The 15,868-nt window shown below is 34.8% G+C and overlaps 1 pseudogene; it reads left to right on the forward strand.

Annotated features, from left to right (window-relative positions):
• The first annotated feature begins 4,296 nt into the window (after window positions 1-4,296).
• LOC148615466 (uncharacterized) lies at window positions 4,297-15,523 on the forward strand (annotated as a pseudogene).
• The last annotated feature ends 345 nt before the right edge of the window (window positions 15,524-15,868 follow it).

The raw sequence follows: 15,868 nt of genomic DNA on the forward strand, positions 1-15,868 counted from the left end.
ATTTTCGGACCTTTGTATACGTTTACATTATCTTCCCTGTATCAATTTGATCCGATGGAGCAGTGTAGCGAATAGAGTCGTCACATTCTGAGACGTTTGTATAATATTGATTTGTTGTGATATGCATCATTAATTTGATTCTCTATCTTACATTATAACACCTAAATGAACTGTCCCATACTACCATACATCGTGTATCAGTTACATTCCTAGATTAATCCTACGAGGAGGAATGACCCGGCCAGCAAAAGCTATATTTTAATATATCTTAGCTGGCCGAGTGGTCTAGGGCGCTGGACTTAGTGCAGGCGGTGTTGCCTTAGATGTCACAGCGGTACGACCAAAAATGTGCATCGCAAATTTGACATTCCTAACATCGTTGGGAATTTTTCAGACCTTTCTATGAATATATATATATATATATATATATATATATATATATATATATATATATATATATATATATATATATATATATATATATTAAGGTTATTTCTGAGTAGATATTGTTTCTGTTATTTTCTATGCACAGTATATATATTAAGGTTATTTCTGAGTAGATATTGTTTCTGTTATTTTCTATGCACAGTACAGACATGTTCAATTAAGTCACTCTCCATCCTAGCTAGCTTAATCTTGAGGGAGTAGAACACTTTACAAATAATTATTTTTTATGTTGTTGTATTCTTCTGCGAAAGAGCAAGAATGAAATTTCGTTTTCCTTTTTTCATCCTCCATCGTATACTCAGTAGAAGGCTCCAGCTTTATCATAATATTAGAAAGCATTTCACATCTTGTATTCCTAATCATTTTTGCTATTCAGACATGTTGCTATAGGCTTACTTTCCACGCTCCTTCTTACTTTTTTGAAACCTTCGTCATTATGTTCCCCTCCGGCGACAGAAATGTTCATAGTTGGCAGGTCGGGTGGTGCATGATCGAAATTTTTTCTTTCAATTAAATCTAATAGTCTCAACGATAATGTTAACGGAATTCCCACATGTGAAAGTCTGATCCTGATACATCCCTGTAAAACCTACAGGTTTCACTTATTCTAATGTCATAACTTTAAAAAAATATTTCTCTCAAATTTAATATTTTTCAGTGAACTAAAAGAGCTTTTTAAAGAGCAATAAGTTAGTTGCTGGTAGAAAAACGACAACCAAGACGAATCAAGCATCTACTGACAAAATGAAATACTGAGCACATTGAATAGCTGATGATAATATAAAAAGAATATGTACTATCTGGTAGATAATACACAATACAATACTAAATAGTAAAACATAAAACAACACATAAATACACCCTGTCACATTCTCCCCTACCGAGAGAATGTCGTCTCAGATATAGCTACAATAAGACTTAATATATTATATGTCTCCCCGGTGTGAGGAAAGATATCCTCGTCTGTCATACAAGTATCATTGAAAATATAGTATATCTATATCTATACTCACTATTCCCATTTAGTGATAAGTTTAAACATGGCTTCCATCACATCATCCCCAATATCTTGAAATATAGCAGTAACGGACATTAAAATCTGGTTGAGCAGTCTTGGACACTATGTACTCTTTCTCGTCGCTATAGATGTATTCATTCTTCTGAATGATACGGCACGGAATTTCTTTATACCAGTGAATTCACATAGCTCCTTAATGCAACGACCCTCGAAGTTGGCACCTTGATCTGCATGGATTCGTGCTGATAGTCCAAACAAAGTTCCTAAAGAAAACCTCATCTTTTGCCTTTGCCGTTTCATACTTGGTGGAAATTGCTTGTGCGTGGCAGGTTAAGTGGTCAGTGATGATTAGTATATGTTGAAAGCTGATTTTGGAAATTTCAAGTTTCAAGAAGTCCATATAGATGAGTTCCATAGGTTGCCTAGACACTATGCTGTGCATGGCGGCTCTGTCTGTCGTCGGTTTTTGTCGCCATGCGCATCTATGACACTGGTGAATCCACTTTTCAATATCCTTGTCATTCCATGCCAATAGAATCGATCTTTTACAAGTGATGTTGAACTATCTCTTTACTGGTGACCGGACGAAGTACAGTAGAATCTGAGATTCTGGTAGTAGTATCTGTCGTTTAATGGTATCATTGTCCTTCGAGACTCTACAATACTTATCTCATTAATTTCAGTTTCTATACATGGCGTCGTTAAGAGGCGATGATGGTATATCTTTCTTGTGTGGTTTCATCTTCCTGCTGATTTTGTCTGTCCAATATCTAATAGAAGAATCCTTAATCTGTTCTTCAATGATGTCAACTCGGTGATTCTAAAATACATCAGGAAATTCATCTAAAACACCAGATTGGTTGGCTTACTACTAGTATTCAAAATGAGCGACTGACTTGATGGAAGTACTGCTGTAGATTTGAGTACCTCGGCTGAACACTTTCACTATATCCCTATAAATGTCATCTAGCGTGTCGTTACCAGGCAGGCGTGATAAAGCATAGGAGTTGTTCTTCCCAGGTTGGTACTTAATGCTGGACATATGTAAAACCAAGCTTCGAGTAGATGTTACTGCGTAGGTCAGCGGATTGTTGTCAGTGATGACTGTTAACTTCTGGTCCATAACGTAGTCCTTGACCTTCTCAGTCACTGCACCATTTGAATGCAAGAAACTCCTTCTTGTGGACAGGGGAGTTCTTCTCACTCTTTGATAAACCCTGCTGGCATATACTATCACTCGTTGATTTCCTCCCTGTGTCTGTTACAATACAACACAAAGTCGTTCAAGCTGGCGTCAGTATGAAATTTAAAAGGCTGGTCAAATTCAGGAAAACATAAGATGGGTGATGTGGCCAGGCAGGTGGTTCTTGAGATTCTGATAAGCCTTTTCCTGATCATCATTCCAATTACATTGTGCAGTCAGTTGTTGTTCTTTCTTGGTCTTCTTTAACTTCTGTTTCCACTGTGTTGTTGGCATCAAGTCTGTCAGTGGGCGTGCAATATTTGAAAAAGTCATCGAAGAACTTCCTATAATAGCAAGAAACCAAGAAACTGTTGAACTACTCCTGGTGTAGTTGGTCTCGGCCAATTGACCAACTCACTGATCTTATCTGGATCAGGTACAACTCCGTTTCCGATATGATGTGGCCAATATACTTTACTTTTCTCTCGAAGAAACAGCTTTCTTGGGAGACAGCTTAATTCTTACTTCTTGAAGTCGTTGACATACTCGCTCTAACCGGTCAAGATGTTTTCTGGCGTTCTTGTAAAGATGAATAAGTCATCAAGGTAAATGAAGCAGATCTGCAGATCTTTGTATGTACATGAAGGTCACCCAATATCTCTTCCATTAACTACTGGTAAGAAGCTGGTGCGTTACAAAGTCCGAATAGCAACCAATTAAATTCGAAGAAACTGAAGGGTTCTACACTTAAGGCCGTTGGTTTTTTATGGTCTTCATCAAAATCTACCTGAAGGTATTCAGATTTCATGTCCAGGTCAGTGAAGATCTTTTTTTTAACCAAGGCTGTCAAATATCTCAATTATCCTTTGTAGTGCGTATGAATCCTGGATGGTACGATGTTTCAGTTGACGATAATCCACACACATGCGTTACTTACCATCTTTCTTCCGAACAAGGACAACGTTCGATGACCAGAGTGATCTAGATCGTCTGATGATTTTGCTGAAGATGCGTTCTTATTCATCTATCATGGGCGGTGGAATGCGTCAGTGTCGTTATTTGAATGGAATGTTGTTATCTAGGTCAATCTTGTGCTTCACAAATGTTGTGAATCCAATGTACGTGTCGCTCATGGTAAAGATGTTTTGATATTGGCGTATTAAGTCCCTCCCTTGAATAATCTCTGATAATAGTGTATCTTTTGGTACAGTTATTATTAAGTCGAACAGATCGGGTTGTAGATTTTCCGGTTCCGGCTCTAGGTGCTTCAATGATGTTCTTGTTGTTACATTTAATATGTGTACTGATATGGTGTCTCACTGATTCAAGTTGAAGGTTGTTTCAGATGAACAATGTCAAGGTCGGTAGGTTTGACAGAATTGTTGGTTTAGTGAAGTATGGCTACTGTTGCTGGACGTTGATGCATCTTATCTGTGAATCCATTGATGACAACTTCCGAGTTGGCAGGAATGGTTATATGTGTAATTTCTGCTGAATTCACAAGTGCCAATCGGTTATGATGCCTATTCAGTTCCTTACACGAAGAGCAATAAATCTGAAAGCTAAACAGAGCGGAGTCTTCAGGCACGCATCTTGTAGAAATCATTGGCTATACTGTTGCTGTATATCTTTCATACTTTCCTCTAGGATGTTGGTACCAATCAGTAGTGGAACAAGTTTATGGTATCGCTGTCTGGTACTACAAGGAATAGACAAGGATACGCTGTATAGGATGATGTACCAGGTAACTGCAGGTCTGCTTCTATGTAGCCAAGATAAGTTTTTCCGGGTAAGCAGGTAAGCGACTCAAGTGGTAAGGAAGATAGGTGCTGGTGTTAGGCCATCTCGCTGATAGTTGATACCGTTGAGCATGTGTCTAATAAAGTCATTATGTTCATTTTATTGATAGTAGCTGTAACTTCATTTGCTGGTCCAAGAAGTCAAGGTGTCATGCTGGAATTAGAAGTCGTTGTTTGTTGCATAACGAAGTTCTTCTGGGGGTTCAGGGCTCGTTCTGCTTTCCTGGAATTGTCTGAACGAACATGACATTTGACTGCAATGTTTCCATACTATCGACATCGCCATCTGATCTTATCTTGATATTGATGTGCTGTCCTACTATATTGATGATGAATAACTGTCTCATTAAGTTGGAATGGTAAATAATGATCATTTATACCAATATATATCCACAGAACCACAATTTATCGCTTTCCTAACGTAACAAACAGGCCAAAGGATATACTCATCTATCGAGAAAAGAAAACAATAACATGCATTAATACACCTCAAGTAAAGTAGAATACCTACCAGATAAAGAACTGGCTACAGTTCCAAAATTGCACTATCCTCCAAAACTTCACTGTAATAATTGCTAAGTTACTAACAAGTTCTAAGTCTGAAATTCTGTTATGGTAATAATTTTCCATTATAGTCTGAGTTTTACAAATTCCAAAGTAGCCATCATTAACTATTTTAAATCTCTGCAAAAGTGAGAACTGACCAATAAGAACCCAGAATAAAAAAAATTCCCAGATGTGACACTTCCTTTTTAATTGCTGAGCTGGACAGGTAGAAAAACGACAACCAAGACGAATCAAGCATTGACTGACAAAATCAAATGAAATACTGAGCACAGTGAATAGCAGATGATAATATAATAAAGAATATGTACTATCTGGCGTGTAATACACAACACATTAGTATATACATGTAGTAACACATAAAACATATCAACTTGAAGAGGACACATTGTCAAATTTATTCAAAGTCAAATTCCTCATTGGCACATACACAATCATAGAAATTGGCAAAGGCCCAAGTTACATAAAACTATGAATGACATTACTAGTACATACAGATAAACATATGACACTATTTTATACTTATTGACTGGATATGAGGGAAATATTTAGTTCATTTCCCCAAAGTACAAATTTTTAGCGAGGCGCAGCCGAGTGCAATAGTTGTTACCGAGGGAAAATATACTAACTATTCCCAATATACAGTCAGAAAGTGTTATATTATCAATATGCCAAAGGAGATAATAGACATACATTTATACAAAAGGCTAAAAGAGTCAACATACTAGAAACTAGAACTCCATATATCTATTCTATTAGTTACATTTACAAACATATTTTTTTTTCTCCTTGAGGAAACAACAGACATGCAAATCGACCTGCTGTCTCAGTACCGTCCATAAAATTTCTGTCGTCTGACTGAAATTTGAAATCTGTGGACTCGACCTTTAATAACTATGATTGCTGAGATTTCCGAATGGAGTCTTAAAAATCTAGCCAATAAAAATTCCGCTAAACTCTTTGTGGTAAAATAGTTTCGGGATGGCAATAGTTAGGAAACTATTGACAAGCCGATATTCTTTGACTCAGAACAGTCAAACTATTCACATAAATTTTGTATAGAGAAATTTGATGTTAATTGTATACCAGGAGCGAATATTCACACCATTCATCAGATTATTAAGGTTATATACCACTAATTCAACCAATGAGCTTTTAAAACGTTCGCAAAAATAGTTCTACACAAATTTTAGTACACTTGTGCTATGTTGCTGTGGAAAAAAAGCGCATCAAATCTGCACAAGTGAGCTTGTATTTAGCAGGGAATTATATTTTCTTTTTTTCGACATAAAATGGTTACTGTAACTTATTGAATTAAATATTTTTTATTAGTTCTGAGTGGACTCCTTTTGGTGAAATGTAAGGGAATTCCCATTCTTTTTTAGCTCATTGTCTTCTAGGAGCCGGTGTCACACTGCAAGGTAGTAAACCCCACATAATATTTTCAGAGCTAATAGTGTACACATGCAGCTTTTAGGTGAGTGATGTATAGTCTTCTTCAGGTTAAACTTAAGGTAGAAGCTTCATAACACATTGAACTTAATGAAATTAGCATTGGGCCTATGGGAAGTAACATTAGCGGTTTGTAGCCTGAAGGATAATCGTGCTCTTCTAAACAATTATACATTTACTGTTGCATTATGAAGAATGACATTAGGAATGAATTGTCGTCATATTCATCATACAATATTTTAATAATTTATTTAAAATGATTTTTTCATTTAAGATGGGATCGAAAATTATAATTTCTTCAATTTTACCCAGACCAGTTGATTTGATATTAGTAAAGATAGGATTATTGCTACAAACAAAAGTTTATCTTTTTGGTCTTTAAAATATAACGCTTTTTAAACATTTTGTTCAACAAGCTGCTTCATTGTATGAGATGAAATGTTTCTTGTTTTTATTTGTGAAGACGGTCTTCATCTCAGTCATTTTGGTGTGTCATTACTTAGAATTTTTTATATTCATTTGGTGTTATTAATCATTTGTAATTTATATATTATTTTCCATGAGCACAATACTTTATGGTTTCCTTTTTTGTATTTTTTAGAAGATGATGGTCATGAAATCTCTGGTCTACCTTTTACTAGTTCATAGGAATTTGGACGGTATTGTAATCATCTATTCAGGTATGTTATATTTTTCAATGCCGACTATGTTTTAAACACTTTATATAGTGGCCGTTGTTTTGGAGTCTACTATTCTAATTTGTGTTGAAATGAACGTTGATAAATATAATTTCAATATTTATTAAATTGAACAATAATCACAGAATTGATATAATTGTATATGTTTTGATGCCAAAATAATTATTATATTGAATAAGTTGTTTGTGTTTATGTTTAGCTGACCTTAGAGCGATGAGAATTTGTCAGTTTTTATTATAAACATTATTAATCCTCATTTACAGAAATCTCCGAATACTTGGATAATTATTACCCGATTGATTAATGAATGAATGTAATCATCAGCATTTAGTGTCTTTTGTAGATATACTGTTTCTGTAGTTTGTGTGGATTATAGGGCGTGTTTCAGACAGTGATGGATTATAGGACGTGTTCCAGACAGTGATGGATTATAGGACGTGATCCAGACAGTGAGGATTATAGGACGTGTTGCAGACAATGTGGATTATACGACGTGTTTCAGACAGTGATGGGTCATAGGACGTGTTCCAGACAGTGCGGATTATAGGACGTGTTCCAGACAGTGCGGATTATAGGACGTGTTCCACTGACAGTGATGAATTATAGGACGTGTTGCAGACACTGTGGATTATAGGATGTGTTTCAGACAGTGATGGGTTATATGACGTGTTCCAGACAGTGCGGATTATAGGACGTGTTCCACTGACAGTGATGAATTATAGGACGTGTTTCAGACAGTGCAGATTATAGGACGTGTTCCAGACCTTGCGGATTATAGGACGTGTTCCAGACAGTCAATATTCATTAAATTGAATAATAATAACATAGATGATATAATTGTATATATATCTTTTGATGCCGAAATAATTATTATATTGAATATGTTGTTTGTGTAAATGTTTACCCGAAATGAGAACGTTGAGAATTCAATACAATACAATATTTTTATTAGCACAAACTGTTACCGTGCATGGCTATGGCCTATTACAACAGATCAAAATATTACAATAAAAATAAGACAGATGTAACTATAATATTTGAACAGATATTTTTGTTAATTTAATGACTTCACTATTGAAGACTTATATCTCTAATTTTAAGACAATTCAATACAAATGTGGAGGACTCAGAATAGTTATTGATTTGCTATTTGAAAGAACAAAGAGCTAAGTTTCATTATACGAATACAAACATGAAAAATTTATTCAGATTCGGAACAAATAATAACAGACAACATAAGGTCTTGTGAGCATTTAACCGAAAGAACATATACATCAAATACACAAGATATGAAAAGCACAGAGACTGCACATAGGCATGCATCACTTAAAAGAACAGCAAATAACGAACATATACAAAACATAAAACATAGATTGGCAATTAAACACATTGCCAATATATGTTTTATTTTAGTTTAGTTTAAACATATTTTATTTGCTCAAAAACAACATGGATTGGACATAAGTAAATCATACTTATTTAGTCCTTTCCTAAAAACAATATACATATACAGAATACATATAGAATAAGAGAGCATGCTGTAACAATATATGAACTGAACTTTGCTGTAATGAGTATAACTAAAATTCAACTGGAGAGAAAACGTTTGGGGAAGGGTGTGTGATGGTGACGATCTATAACACAGCAAAAACACAAAAAAATATTAGCTTGATTTACAAATTATACAACAAGAAATCTTTTTGACCCTTTTATATACTAAAAAACCTACTCAAAAATACAAATGTTTTCTTCACATGTTAATGCAGGGCTTCCAGATAGTAAAATGTTTGCTGTGAGTGGATAAGTATCACAGAGCCAGCTTATAAAGGACAATGAAAGAGGTAGTGGTCAACATCTTCCATGTAAGTACCACATCAACATAGCGGATCTGTGATGATATTTACTCGGTGTAGGTCATAATTCAGAAAAGATGTAGAATATCTTAGTTGGGGTATCGGTATATATAGCTTACTAGGCCCGTATAAAAAATATTTTGGTACAACCGACTTAAATTTGGATACTGAATCAATCTTTCTTATTGTAATGTCCATTCCTTAATAGCAGCTGGAAGGAAGGATTGCCTTGTAACTGACAATCTACAATACGGCAATATAATGTCCTCTCCATTTCGCAATGGATAGTTGGAATTAGAATGTATCTTAATTGGAATAAGATTACACAAACACTCGGGGGCTTCGTTCTAACACAGTCAAGACATAGACATAATGAGACTGAGTAAAATATCAAAATTCATGCACAACTACACTGTAGCTCTAGTGAGCAGCAAAAGAAACAGATAAAGAGATAGATGTTATTTGCATGTAAAACAGCGATATTCCGAGCCATTCCAGGACCGAACTGAGCTCCTAAAAATGAGAAAAACTAGTTTCTGTCCTAAGATGGTTCAGAAGACTGTTCCATAAACGAGCTGCAACAAAACGAAAACTTTTTTTACACTAAGTACTGGTTTCGACCTGTGGGATATCTTGTATATTTTGGTACCTGAAAGTTTATTTATATTATGTTTCAGTGACAAGATCGCGTAGGCATACAGGTGATAAATCATTCAGGATTTTAAAGGTTTCAACAGCCATAATTCTTCGGCGTCTAATATGCAGTGAAGGCATCCTGGCACGATCCAAAGTTCTTGGTATGAGCTAGACATGTTATCATACACAAAACGGAGCGGTCTTTCTTGCCCTTTTCCCAGTTTTTTTAGAATTGTTATCAGTACAGAAATGCCATGACAAAGGGCAAAAATTAAAATTGCCAAGAATGAAAGTATGGAAAATGGTGAGTCTTGTGAGACTATTCAAAAATGGACCGAAATGTTTTAGTATATTTAGCTGTTGAGACACCTTCCTACACAAAATTACCAACATGAAAATCAAAATTTAGTTTATAATCAACGTCAATACCCAATAGTCTCACAGTATTTTCACAAGATAAATTTTAATAATTAATAGGTACATGTACATGGTTATTTTTCAAAAGTCTTTTTACTAGCTGCTAAGACCTGAAATTTGTCAGGATTAGCCTGCATTTTATTTATTCTAAACCAATCGATCAGCTGCAATGATTCAGTTTCTAAGGTGGAAATAAAATATCATAATCAAGTGAACAAAAAGATAAGGTGTTATCTGTATAGTTATATAGTGTGCCATGTTTGATGAAGTAAAAAAATTATCGTTGATAAATACATGTTCATTCAAAAGGAAAGGTCCAAGAATAGATCCTTGCGGTATGCTCAGATGGATGGCTATTTTTGGTATAATGGTGTTGCTTGTTCCTGTTTCAGTCTGTCTGGAAAAAACTCCACTTTCTGTAGAACATTTTATTAAATTTGTTAACTGAGGTATATTTTCAGTTCTTCAATTTTTCACAGTCTTAGCTGGTATGCCATCTACACCAGTCCTGTGGCTTTTTAAAATTCACTTTACAAAAAATCTTATTAACATCATTTTCATCAACCTTTTCAAAGAGTAATCAAGGGAACCAAGGTTATAGCGGTAATCAAAAGAATGTATTCCAGGGACAAAGACCAGACATGGAAAACAGACATACACAACAAAGAACATAAAGTAACTAAAATCATACATACAAAGTAACAAAAGTAAATGAGCAACTCGGATTCCACTAAAAACTGGGGGCATGGACCAGGTGCACCGGTAGGGTAAGCGTCCTCTGCTTTTCTAGAAACACCCGCCGAGTTGCTCATAAAAAGTCGTCCGGGGTAGACAAACGAGGAAAGGAAAACTATGACAAAATCATAAGATGAAGTACATAAATTTTCTATTTCTATCATTTTATTGTAATATAACCTTATTTTCACCATAATAACACTTTTTGGAGAAAAATGATTTGACAGTTGCCCAAAAGTCACTGTTTTTGCACCAACTCTATCTCTTTCTAAGAAATATTGTCTGATCTGTTTTCAGCAGAGCATACGCGGTACTCGGAGATTCTATTATCACCGAATTTTATACAAGTTTGAGTCATGTAAAATGCTATTTTACGGAAGGGGAGACAAACATGATTAATTGCCTAAAGCTTAATGAAAGGTAGAAGTAAAGGTACGAATGCAAACATTCTTCACAAGGCTAAAAAAAAAGTCATCATACGTATAACTCTATGACCAGGTTTTCCCTACATGATGATTGGGGTTTTTGACGGTCTTGACTATCCTTACGGATCTCGCACGACCGCTCCTTACAGGGATTTTGTTAGTAATGCCATTTAGTAGAAGAAGGAAGGAGAGCCTAGCCTTTGAGATACCTGACCGAATAATTCAGTCAGTGTGTGTCCTACTAGCGGCTGGGTTGCTGTGTTGATGCTCTAGTCTACTCCCAGACCCCACGTGGCCCCGAGAGCGATTCCCCACTCTAACTTTTTTTATCTTGATATTCTCCACTTTAACTGTTTGGGAGCACGTGAACGTGTTGAGTGTTTATCCCCACATCTTGTTAATATATATGTCTAACAGATAGCGTAAATCATAACACTAAGGTGCAATTGTTTTTAACTTATTCAACATACACTTCAATTGAATATGCATATAACTTTGTTTATTTCTTTTATGAACGAAAATAAATTTTCTCTTTTGATTTGTTTTTAAAACGAAGATGAAATAAATTGTTAAAAAGTGGAATAATTTTAAGTTTATTAAAGGGAGATAATTTCATTTATTCTAGTAGGCGCTACAGCGCATTATGTACCCTCACCTTTTCATACTAAAACTATCGATAAGTTATTAAGAATATCTATATAATAAATAGTCAAATAAATAATCAGTTGGTTGTAATATTTCTATGGGTCTTAGTTCTGCTGCACATACTAGCCAGCGCGTTACAAATGCAGTTGCATTTATGTATAGAGAACTTGGTTTTGATGTTGTTAACTATCTTGATGACTTCGCGGGATTCACCTGACAGAATCTTTAAGGCGTTTGATGAGTTAAAGCATCTTTTTAATTCTCCCGGGATAGAGGAATCTTGTCGCAAAGCTGTCCGTCTTCTAGAATTGATTTTTTAGGAATCATATGTGACACAAATAAACTTATTTTGCAAATTCCTGATGATAAATTAAAAGATATTTGTGGAGTTTTGCTTTCGTGGTCAAACAAGCAATCCGCTAAATTACGAGATATTCAATCATTAGTGGCAAAGCTATTTTTTAGCAGTATGTGTTAGACCAGGCCGCATTTTTATGTCGCGATTATCAAACTGGCTTAGATCAGTGTATGATCAGGTCGGTTATATTGTTGTCCCTGTTATTATTCAGAAAGATATTAGGTGGTTTTTAAACTTTCGTCCATCTTATAATTGGATCTCCATGATGATTCAAGAGGAATGGTCAAAGCCTGACGAAATATTTTCGGCTGATGCTTGTGCTTCCGGTTGTGGCGGATCGTTTAATAGAAAGTTTTTTTCATCAAGTTTTTCCTAAATCTATTATGGAATCTGAGTTACATATCAACTGTCTTGAACTCCTTTCAATTATAGTCGGTGTAAAATTGTGGGCTAATTTTTTAAAGGAAAAAGAATACAAACTCTGTGTGATAATCAAGTATCTGTTTCTATTATTAACACTAGGAGATCCAGAGTCGAATTTCTACAGCACTGTTTGCGAGAATTAATTTACATAGCCGCGATTCATGAATTTGAAGTACGTACTGTTTATTTAGCTGGTTCTGAGAACAGATTGGCGGACTTTTTGTCGAGATAATATTTATCAGATGAATTTTCAAAGTTATTTTATGACGCAGTTCAGGACGCAGTTTCAGTAGAGCTACAAGAGTGCAGTGTAGATGCTAAGCTTTTTGGGTTTTCTCATATCTGGTAGTTAGTCAGTGCTTTTAAAGTCGTTGCCATATCATTATTCTTTAATTTTAATAATTTCAGACTCTGAATATAAACAGTTAAAGAAAGATGTAAGAGCATTGTCTAGAGTAGCTAGAGTAGAAAACCTTTTAGTTCATACGAGACCGTTTGTATTGTTTTGTCTATATTTAAACTTAAAGTTTGTTCCTGTTAGTTTGAGTACTATTTGCTGCTATGCGCAGTTTTTAAACCTTTCTTTTAAATCAGTCGACTCGGTTAAAAATTACATTCATGGAGTGAAAGTTATGCATCAATACTTGGATTATCCATTTCCGCATTTTGATAATTTTGCTTTTAGAATTCTTATAAAAGGTCTCTACAGAGTTAAGCAGCATCTTCCACGCCACGCACTGCCTATCACTCCTAATTTTTGTTAAAGATGGCTTCATTTTTTAATTTAAATGACAGTTCTGATTGCGTTTTTTGGTGTTTATTTTTATTTGCCTTTTTCCTTATGTCAAGGACATCTAATCTAGTACCTGATTCCATTCATTCATTTGATGAAAGAAAACAGAGGTAAAGTGTTCTTGGAGCATGATATTGCTATAGTTGTATTTGAATGGACTAAAACAATCCAATGTATAGGTAACAGAACACTTAAAATCCCGTTAGTTAGGATACCTGGTTTAATTCTTTGTCTAGTTTCTGCATATATTCGCATGTGTAACATAATTCCTGCACCGGATAATTCCCTAGCCTTTGTTCTCCGCAGGCAGTCCAAGTTAGTTTCTGTTACATACCCTCAATTTCACTACATGCTGAAGGATCTGATTGGTAAAAAAAGTTATATTCCTCTCATAGTTTTAGAAGAGGGTGTGCAACCTTCGCCTTCCAAGCTAGTGTGCCTAGTGAACTCATTCAATTTGGGGAAGCGATGCCTACAAAATTTATTCAGAATTTTCAATGGAAGATAAAATTTCGGTAGTTAAAAAGATGGCAAATTCGATTTAATTTCGTTTCAGATTTTTTTAATCCTGTTGGTAAGAGTTTGGTTTTCACAGACTCTATGGGCAAATATCTGGGCATTTTTTACATGGATCTACTTGCTATCAGGGGAGCTTAGCCAAACGCTATGAAGCATAGGATTAAGAATAAGATTTCTTTATCCAATTATTCTCATGTCATTGTTCACTTAGGCACTAATGATGTTGTTAATAATCCTGTTAATAAGATTTTAGTAGATTTTCGAGAATTAATTTTATTGATTAAATCCTCCTCTGATTGGTGTCTTCCTCGAATGCCAACATTTTATGTGTTACCTATTCCTTGAATGCCAACAAAAATATTTCAATAGATGTTTATATTATAACAATAAGAGTTTTTATAACAATTAAAAATATGTTAGAATATAATAAACCTGAATTATTAAAATTTGTAAAAATATAATAAAACTTTAACATTTTTTTTACTTTTATTTTAAGAAATGTATAGATTATATTAAAAAATATTAATGAAATTCAGAAATTTAACATTGATAAACAAAATCATGTGATATCAAATTATGGTAAAAAGAGCATAGTCCTTAAACAACTTACAGCAAAACTGATCTTCTACATTGTGTAGCAATTACAAATATTTTATTAAATAAAAAATTCGTACTTAGTAACTATTCTAGTACTAGTATTCTTGTGGTGAATTGAAATATCTTCAAGTTATTGGACTACAAAAATAATTCAAAAGTCTATCGCGCTATACATGTACATCTATGATTTTGTGAAGAAAAATTAAGTAGAAACAGCAAAAAAAAATAATAATAAGATTTTAACAACTGGAATAACTATCTGAAATATGAACTGAAATAAGTCACCTGTAAATAACCTATCTGTTAATTAGTATAGATGTTTTGATAAGCATGCAACTTTGTTGTTATAACCACTGACACCATTCCTTGAACGCCAACAAAATTTTACAGGTAAATTGTCGGTAGATCAAAGGATGTTGGCATTCCAGGAATAAACCCTCTGATTGTATTCGTATCTTCTTTTCGTCTATTTTCCCTAGACCAGCCGATTTTTCTTCTACTGGTGCGAAATGCAGAACTATTAATTTACAGTTATGTGAAATTTGTAGTTCGTACAGTGTTCATTTCGTTCGTTCTTATAAGAGATTTTTTACAAGGATATTCCTATCAAGTCTTTATTTGCTATCAAGAATGGTGGGCTCCACCTTAATGAAGCTGGCCAGTATGAGCTTCAACCTTAATGAAGCTGGCCAGCATGGTGGGCTCCACCTTAATGAAGCTGGCTAGTATGAGCTTCCACCTTAATGAAGCTGGCCAGTATGAGCTTCCACCTTAATGAAGCTGGCCAGTATGGTGGGCTCCACCTTAATGAAGCTGGCCAGTATGAGCTTCCACCTTAATGAAGCTGGCCAGTATGAGCTTCCACCTTAATGAAGCTGGCCAGTATGGTGGGCTCCACCTTAATGAAGCTGGCCAGTATGAGCTTCGTATTTGTTTTCAACATGTCATCAATCATATGTAGATGTATGTTTTTGTTGTGTATTATATTATGTTTTATGATCTTTTTTCTTTTCATTTTGTCTTATCTATTTACTTATTTGATCTTAAACCTTTAAGGAAGAGTTCAATTCCTTAGGTTTGTAGAACTTTCAAGGGAGTGTTTTATCCCTTGTGTTCTATTTGGTGGCTGTTCTAGGGTCACTACTTTCAGGAAAGTTTTTGCGCCTCATTTCTTGGGAGGTTGAGGCAGTTGAAGAAGTGTTCTATTCTTCCTGATTGGAGGCGAATTTTCAAGGGATCGAGTGTCTCATTGTGATGTATTTAAGTTTATAACAACAAAACTTGTTGGTTACATGGCTTATATAAA

Source organism: Perna viridis, chromosome 6 (assembly GCF_037379345.1).
Source record: "Perna viridis isolate PV_CMFRI_1.1 ecotype Kerala chromosome 6, ASM3737934v1, whole genome shotgun sequence".
NCBI lineage: Eukaryota > Metazoa > Mollusca > Bivalvia > Mytilida > Mytilidae > Perna > Perna viridis.